This window comes from Triticum urartu, chromosome 6 (genome assembly GCF_003073215.2).
Source record: "Triticum urartu cultivar G1812 chromosome 6, Tu2.1, whole genome shotgun sequence".
Classification (NCBI taxonomy): Eukaryota; Viridiplantae; Streptophyta; class Magnoliopsida; order Poales; family Poaceae; genus Triticum; species Triticum urartu.
This window is the reverse complement of record NC_053027.1, coordinates 24161050-24170517: the sequence shown is the minus strand read 5'-3', so window position 1 is coordinate 24170517 and position 9468 is coordinate 24161050. Positions and strand designations below refer to the sequence as shown.

Here is a 9468-nt window from a genome sequence, read left to right as displayed (position 1 = left end):
TATTGTGGCACCACTAGAAACTATAGAAGAAGGTAGAACTAGAAGCACAAAATATGTGAGGGATCCTGGTACACGCAAACAGATTTAGGAACTCCATCCGGATAAGCAGGATGAAGCACGTCGATTCTATGTTTCTAAGGGCGCTTTTCATCCATACATGAAAGAGTATCCATATAATGGGCCAACAAAAAACCGTCGCCGATTCCAGTATAGTTATTTCACTGATTGGCCTTGGCTAGAGTATTCACTTGTCACACATCGTGCATACTGCTTCTATTGTTTCCTCTTTACGAAAAAGCCAACTGGAAAGTGTGGTTCAAGTGCATTCACAGTGGATGGATTTATAAACTGGAGAAAGGTGAATGATGGCAAAGATTGTGCTTTTATAACCCACATGGGCAAAGGTTCCAACTCAGGTCATAGCTATTCAGCCCGCTGTTATGGAAATCTGAAAAATAGATTGAACCATATTGACAAGGCGATGGTACAAGTATGTACAAAAAAGGTTGCAGCTGCAAGGTTAAGACTTAAAGTCACAATTGATTCCATTAGGTAAGACTAAGTTTATTTGTTTCAATAATTAACCTAGTATATTTTGTATTTATGTAAGACTAACATGTCCTTTGTCTGTTATTTCATTAGGTGGTTAACATTCCAAGCTTGTCCATTTAGAGGCCATGATGAATCTCCAAGATCCCTAAACCATGGTAATTTTCTTGAGTTGGTAAAGCTTTTGGCTGCTTATAACAAGGATGTCAGAGATGTTGTCTTGGAAAATTCTCCACAAAATGCCAAGTACACCTCACACCCCGTTCAGCAAGAAATCCTTGGTTTACTTTCCAGGAAAGTGCAGAAAAGTATTAGAGAAGAAATTGGCAATAGCAAATTTTGTATAATGGTGGACGAGTCTAGAGATGAATCTAAAAAGGAGTAGATGGCACTGGTCATTCGGTTTGCTAATAAAGAAGGGTACATTGATGAGCGCTTCCTTGACATCATACATGTTAGTGACACTGCTGCATTGACTCTCAAGGAGGCAATTTGTACTGTCTTAGAAGATAATAACCTGAATGTACAAGATATTAGAGGTCAAGGATACGACGGCGCAAGTAACATGCGAGGGGAATGGAATGGATTGAAAGCTCTAATATTAAATGAGTGCCCTTATGCTTATTATGTGCACTCCATGGCTCATCAGCTCCAATTGGCTCTTGTTGCAGCATCACGAGAGGGACACGAGGTGCATAATTTTTTTCAGCATGCAAATTTTGTGATAAATGTTGTTAGTGCGTCGTCTAAACGGAATGATGAGTTATTAGCTAATCAAGCTGCTGAAATTGCACGTGGCGTTGAATTGGGTGAGCTTGATACGGGAAAAGGGGCAAATCAAATAGGCTCTTTACAGAGGCCGGGAGACACGAGGTGGAGTTCTCACTTCAAGTCAATTAATAGCTTGAGGAAGATGTTTGCTGCTACGATTGCAGTTCTATGAAGTGTAGCAAATGATCGTTCAGTCACAAGATATTCTCGTGGAGATGCAGTGGGCGCCCTAAAGATGATTATCTCTTTTGATTTTGTATTCATTATGCACATCATGGAGAAAATTATGAAGATCACAGATGTTTTATGTCAAATGCTCCAAAGGAAGTCTCTGGATATTTTAAACGCATTAGATTATGTTGCAAACACAAATTTTCTACTTGCTGAACTAAGAGAAGATGGTTGGGAACCACTTCTAAAAGAGGTTAAATCTTCTTGTCTGAAGCATGATATTGACATCCTCGATTTTAGTTCCAAGTATGTCTCTTTTCCTATATCTAGATTGGAATATTAATCATCACAAGTATTTTAATATAATATTGTTGCCATTTGTAGGTACGTTGATATGACTAAATCTCGAAACAAGCATGACAACACCACAACACTTCACCACTATAAAGCAGATGTATTCAATGTTGCCATAGATCAACAGTTGGTCGAGCTAAATGACCGGTTCAGCGTTCAAAGCACTAAGCTATTGAGGCTTTGTGTATCCTTGAATCCACTGCATGACACATTTGATGTGACAAAGATATGCACTCTAGCAGAAAAGTTTTATCCTGCTGATCTTTCTAACCAAGACTTGGCTCGGTTAGAGTCTCAACTTATCCATTTCAGAATGGATGTTCGCTCACATCCAGACCTAAAATGCTTGCATTCACTTGCTGACTTGACTGTTGGTTTATTCAAAACTGGTAAAGTTCAGGACTACTCCATGGTTGATAGACTATTGCGGTTGGTTATTACTCTTCCAGTTTCAACAACAACCACCGAGCGAGCCTTTTCTGCTATGAAACTAGTGAAGACACGTCTTCGAGGCAAAATGGGTGATGACTTTCTTCAACATTACATGATTGTCTACATTGGAAAGGATATAGCTGCAAAAGTCACATCTGATAAGATTATCCACATTTTCGACGATGGTACTCATAGAGTTGAATTTCAGTTGATAGATATGTAATTTTTTTTGTTGCTAAACATACGTTGTCATGCACTCATATCAATTCTACTGTTGAGACTATATTCTTGCGTGGTGTATAATTTGGAATGATTATTATCTGTCTCGCCTCCCTCATGTTCAAATCCTGGCTCCGCCCCTGGCCTGGCAGCCGGGCCTCCTTCGTCAGTTGTGCCTTGTTCCTCAATTGAATGGTCAATCAGGCCCTCCACGTGTGTATTGGGGCGCTCAAACAAACTCATGCCATGATTGTACGTGCATGGATGCACGAACTGAACGTACAACACAAACACGGCGGTGCTAAGATTATATTGAATCCGAACTGAACGATTTCTCAGTAAAATTTCTGTATAGAAATATCCCCAGGATTGATGCATTATCAGGCTGAACTCCTTCTGCGCTACCAAGTACGTCAGGTCGACCTCTAGCCCAAATTCCCAATGCATCCCAATCTTAGCTAGTACACCCCTCCATGGCATGTGAAACAGGAAAAACAGATCAATCCATCCAATTCCAATGCAAGTGAAAAACAAAACTACTCTAGTTGGTGGTCATGGTTCCCTGGCAACAGAGAAGATGGTTGCAACGTTTCTACTAGACTGTGAACCCAACCTTTTATGGACAGAAAGTAAGTGCAGGCGGTGTTGGCCAAACATTAATGGCAAGCTGCATTACATACTAGCATGCATATATATGCGCCTGAAGGCCTGATATAGTCTTGATGAAAATGGGGTCTTAGAAAGGAAAAGGACAAGCTCCCGCCTATCATGAGATCCTCTTATGGGTAGGGAAAGTGTTCCATGTAGACGGGCGATCTCAACCACACAAAGTAGTGAAGTTTCAGTATATTTGAGAGTACCATACTACTGCAGGTCATTATATTTTCATTTGTCCTTGCTTGTGAATCCACTGTCTTTAAAAAAACTGCACAGTAAAACGTGACATACCATCATGCGCCTGTTACTCCCGGCTAATGATATAGCCATGATTTTATTGAATCCTTTGATACTAGACAACGTGACATATAGAAGGGGAGATCGGGAAAAATAGGAACCATTTTCTGCACATCCCGAATGGCGCCATTTTGTTAAATCCCTTGTCGTTCTGGACGTCGGACATTCATGAGACAGGCGGTCCGGCCCAAACCCTAGAAGCGTTGCCGCGAGGCCACCCCAAACCCTAGAAGCATCGAGGCCACCCCAAACCCTAGAAGTGTTGTCGAGGCCACCCCAAACCTTAGAAGCGTTGTCAAGGCCAGCCCTAACCGTAGAAGCGTCGAGGCCACTAATTAATATTCCTTTTTGTGATTATCTAGCTAGGTCTACGATTTGCAACTAATATATCCATCTGTCATGTTTGTATATTAATTGCCATGTTGTAATATTTGCAGAAACTATGGAGCACCGAGGCTTGGAAGCAGAACAGTTGTTGGGGGACATAATCCTCGGCTGAGGGGATGTCATGACGTATCTCAACAACACCGATGGTCTGGGAGGAGAGGGGGAAGCAGGCTCCGGTGATCGAACAATGGATGAGGAAGGACATGATCATGATGGCTCCGGTGACTGAATGCCGGTGGAAGAAGGAGACTGTAATGACGGCTCCGGTGACCGAACGGAGGAGGGAGCTGTTGCAAATTCCGTGAGGTATATATATTAATTAAGCCTGTGCTGACTAGCTAATTGATACATTAATTGTTTTGGTATGTACACATATTAACCCTTCCTTCTTCTTTTCTAGCCCTCCGGATCGAGCCAAACTTCGGTAACGAGACGAGGCCCGAAGAAAAGGTTGCGTCAGGATGAAAGGTTCACGATCACAGCAATCGTGGGCGATGGCCAACCGATTGAACTCAGCCAGACCAAGGAAGCATTTTCTGCTCAGTGCGGGGTTCTTGTTAGGGACATGATCATGGTCAGCATCCACCAATCGAATAGGACTAAGAACGAAGACTCTCAACTTCCTTATGTCCATGATAGACAGAAAGATGGTCTTTGGACCGCACTGAAGGCAAATTTCACCCTAACACCAGAGGAGGATCCGGATAAGCCAGTTATAGAGCCATTGGTCAAGGCTCATGCTATTAAGAAGATGGCAGATCTATTCAGGAGGTGGAAGAATGAGTTGAAATCAACGTATGTCGACAAAAGGGAAGACTCCAGAATTCACCGGCCGATTTGAGAAGATAAGAGATCACTGGCCCGCATTTGTGGCCTACAAGACATATGGAACTTGACTTTAGATGTTAGGGATTCTAAGAGATCTTATATTGTATATATGTAGCTAGTAGTGCCGGATAGATATACGAAAACTTGTTGTTCGACCAATCTCTCATAGAAGGAGGAGGTCGATCACTTCTATCTGTATATGTTCATGACGATCTTGTGTACTTAATAGTTTCCTTCATTTGCTTACTAGCTAGCGTGTCGCGAGTTCTCTCTATACGTATAGTACGTAGCGTCGACCAAGCACGGAGATAAGAGAGGTCACTTCTCTCTATTAGCTAACTAACACAATATATGAAACCCCTAAATTAACCCTACAACCCCCCCCCCCATTTCAAAAAAAACCCAGCCCCTGAATTGCTGACGTGTGAATGCTTTTTGGTCCCGGTTGGTGTTACTAAAGTCCCTCCTGTCTGGACAAGCCACAGCGGCCACGTGGAGCCCCATCTATCCCGGTTCATAAGCGAACCAGGACTAAAGGTATTGGGCTTTAGTCCCAGTTCCAAAACCGGGACAAATGGGCCTCTGAAACCGGGATAAATGGCCCTTTTTCTACCAGTGATGTGTTGACATGTACAATTGTTTATCTCAAGAATGAGTTGTGTAGGTAGAATGTTACTTCTAAAAAGGGCCGATATACATGTATTTGAGATGCTAGCTATTTAAAAAATAGTAGTCTAAATTATATAGGTATAAAAAATACTACCAAATTTCCGAGCCTCATTTGAAAAGTTGATATAAAGGTTAGTGACCGATGTTTGATGACGATCAATACTTTGATTCGTGTGCCAGACCTTGTGAGTCCTTTAGAGTGTTTTCGTAGCTAGTTTTATACTGGCATGGTTGTTCTTCCCTGATACATATTGAGTATATATATGCAGAATATGCATAAAATTCCATTGTGTTTGGTAGAATGTATGGGATGAGACATGTTGAGCCAAGAGCTTGTTTGGCAGGTTGTATCGGTCCAAACATGTGGGTTGTGATTTCGTTTGGTAGAGTAGGTCCGAGGTAATGCGGTTATCTCCTATCCGAGATGGTAAGGATACCACCACAAATATGAGATATTCAAAGAAAATTTTGACACAATTCAGCCAAGATTTCAGGACCATCATACACATTTACAAAATAATTAAGTGGATTTGGAGCATCATTTGCACAAAATAATAATTCATGTGTCCTAAAAAAGAACTTGTTATCAACAGAAATGTATCTACCATATAGTGTACAACAATCAACCATGAAATAATGCACCAAACTTAAACAAAAGAATTCCATCATTCAAGAACTATCAACACAGCATATAAGTAGAGCGAGAATTGCTCTCGGCCTTAATCATCCAATTGTAACAGCGAATATAAAACCTTTTGCACCATAAAACTAATAATCGTACAAAGTCTTATTACAATTAGATTACAAAGTACAAGGTCAGGTTCTTCTATATTGCTTCCATCCAGGTTGTAAGGGCATATTTATCCCTAAGGTGTTTTGGTGATTGATGACAATGCGTTTGCGGACTAATCGTGTTTCTTCGCTAGGCACAAGACGGTTTGGTGTCCCTCGAAGACTATTGAAGACGGCGTTTTTCTACGTTTCTTTTTGGTGGATTTCAGTCGTAGGAAAGCCGTACTATTAAGAGGGGGTCCGCGTCGGAAAGGTTCGGGTGGAATCATCACGTACACGTTTCTCCCTAGTCCCCTCCTTTCCCCTGCACCTTGGAGCATCCTCCGCTTTTATCTCTTTACCTTGTTCTGGCTGCTGTGTTGGCTTGCGGTAGTACTGCTCCTTAGTGAGCGGTAGTACCGTAGGCACCAGCGGTAGTACCGCGGGTGCCCACGGTAGTACCGCTCCTCTGGAGCCGTAGTACCATGCCCCCCCAGGCCAAGTACCGCTCCCTCGTGGTAGTAGGGGCGGATGTAATTTTTTACATCCGCGCTATCGCGCTAGTACCGCATCCCTTGGGCGGTAGTACCGTGCGCGGCCTGGCTCAGCTGCCAGGCGGTAGTGCCGCTCCTCTGCGGTAGTACTGTGTCGGATTTTCGCTACGTCCGTTTTCCAGCGGAAGTAGGCACGGATGTTCTGTTATCCACGCTCTTCCCAGGCATGGGGTTCCTTGCCTTGTGGTAGTACCGCAAGGGGGAACGGTAGTACCGCGTCTGCGGAAGTACCGTCCTCAGCCCATGTGCTTAAGGTCTGCCCTAGCTACTGCTGCTGCTGCAATAGTACCGTGGCTCCTCACGGTAGTACCGCGTGGCCCAGCTGTAGTACCACTGTTCTGGAGCGGTAGTACCGCTGGTCGCGGGCTGGTAGGAGGATAACGGTTAGATTTTCTTCCTTATCTATATAAGGGGTGTCTTCTTCCTTGTGTTGACTACCTCTTTCAACCCTAAGCTCCATTGTTGCTCTAAGCTCCATTTTTTCCCGATCTCACTCCCTAGCCAATCAAACTTGCTGATTTGCTCGGGAGTGGTTGAGAAGGCCCCGATCTACACTTCCACCAAGAGAAATTTGATTCCCCCCACTAATCCCTTGCGGATCTTATTACTCTTGGGTGTTTGAGCACCCTAGACGGTTGAGGTCATCGCGGAGCCATGGTCCATTTTGGTGAAGCTTCGTGGTGTCGTTGGGAGCCTCCAATTGAGTTGTGGAGATTGCCCCAACCTTGTTTGTAAAGGTTCGGTCGCCGCCTACAAGGGCATCAATAGTGGAATCACGACATCTCGCACTGTGTGAGGGCCTGAGGAGAATACGGTGGCCCTAGTGGCTTCTTGGGGAGCATTGTGCCTCCACACCGCTCCAACGGAGACGTACTTCCCTTCAAAGGGAAGGAACTTCAGTAACACATCCTCGTCTCCACCGGCTCCACTCTTGGTTATCTCGTGCCTTTACTTGTGCAAGCTTATTTGTGTTATATCTCTTGCTTGCTTGTGTTCCTATCTTTGTTGCATCATATAGGTTGCTCACCTAGTTGCATATCTAGACAACCTACTTTGATGCAAAGTTTAAATTGTTAAAGAAAAGCTAAAAATTGTTAGTTGCCTATTCACCCCCCCCCTCTAGTCAACCATATCGATCCTTTCACTTGGTATCAGAGCCTCGTCTCTTTATTAAGGACTTTACCGTCCGAAGAGTATGGTTGATACCGTAGACGGTGTGGAGGAACACTCCGGTGTGAATCCAATCTCATCTACGGGCGATGGGGGGACCTCGATCTCTCGTGAGGAGTTCAATGTGGCCTTGGAGACATTGAAAACCTCCATGACGACCGAGGTTGAAAGCATGTTTAGTAAATTCCTTGAAGGGCTTAAACTATCCACCGCACCGTTGAAAGTGGGTGATCCCACCGACAAGGTGACGGATGCTATCTCCGACAAGGGGGAAGCTAGTAGTGAAAAGGCTCCTTCTTCTAGTGGTAAAAATGGCACCGACATCTTTGCTCATGTGGAACCACCACTTGTCTATGGTGGACCGGTTCCTTCCACTCATTTGAATCATGCCGGTCCTCCCCCTAAGATTGTGAAAAATGAGGACTTTGATTCTTGGGTTTACCGCTTTAAGCGTCATTTAAATCATGTGAACACGAATCTTTGGGGAATCATTGAAGAAGGTTTCCATCCGCATGATCCAAGCAACTTCACTCCTCGAGAAGCCGCGGATAATCAATTCAATGAGAATGCTCTCTTCATCATACAAGATGCAATTCCACCCGAAGATCCTCCTCATCTTCGGCCCTTCGCCTTGGCCAAAGATGCATGGCTTTGTGTTGTCTATGAAGTAGTGCAAGATGAAGCCGGTCTATGAAGTAGTGCAAGATGAAGCCGATGAGTTTGCTATGAAAGAAGATGAAGAACCCCGTGAGCTTTATCGAAGAGTAACCAAACTCGCAGTCTCACTCCGAGATCACGGGAGCAAGGACATGGATGACAATTGGATCAAGCGCACATTCCTCAAGGCAATGATGCCTTACCACAAGGCCATGTCCTCCTTCATTTGTCAAAGGCCGGACTTCCACACTTTGACCTCAAGTGAAGTGTTGGATGAGTTTGTGGCTATGAACATCTTGGACAAGACCGCCGACAATGCGCTGCTTCACTCTCAAAGGGCAAAGAAGCCCAACCTTGCATTAAAGGCCAAGGTTTGCGGTGAAGAGGAAGAAGAAGAGGAAGAAGAGGAAAGCAACCCCGAAGATACAAAGTATGCCTATCATGAACACATGGCACTTGCTTCAAGGCAATTTTGGAGTAAGAAAAACTCAAGGCCAAACTTCAACAAGAACAACTCAAGTGGCACGAATAGCAAGCAACGTGTAAGGACTTGCTACAATTGTGGCAATGTGAGTCACTTTGTTGCGGAGTGCCCGTATGAGAAGAGGGAAGACAATGGTGGCAAGCTCATTCGAAAGGACAAAGCCAAGTCTTTCCCCAACAAGAACAACTTCCCCAAGAAATCCCTCACAAGGCGTTGGTGGTTCAAGAAGAGTACCGTGAGGATGATGATGATGATTAAGATGGTGAGTCCGTGGCCATGGCATCCGTTGCCATTGCAAAAACTCCACGAGTATCTCTCTTCGACTCACCCAATGAGAACATCACCTCCAACTATCTCATGGCTAAAGCCACCAACAAGGTAACTCCCAACATCAAAACTACCATCATTAATAATCCTTCCTTGACGGATTGCATTGATGAATGTGGGGGATCTAATGTGGAGGAAAATGAGCTTGAGTCCTTTATGAGTCAACTCAAG

The 9468-nt window shown here is 44.0% G+C and overlaps 1 long non-coding RNA gene across 1 annotated transcript; it reads left to right on the top strand.

Moving 5' to 3' along the window:
• The first annotated feature begins 2407 nt into the window (after positions 1–2407).
• Positions 2408–4848, top strand: LOC125516101. Its single transcript, XR_007287234.1, has 3 exons — positions 2408–3369; positions 3888–4143; positions 4238–4848. It is a non-coding gene; the product is annotated as an uncharacterized LOC125516101 (long non-coding RNA).
• The last annotated feature ends 4620 nt before the right edge of the window (positions 4849–9468 follow it).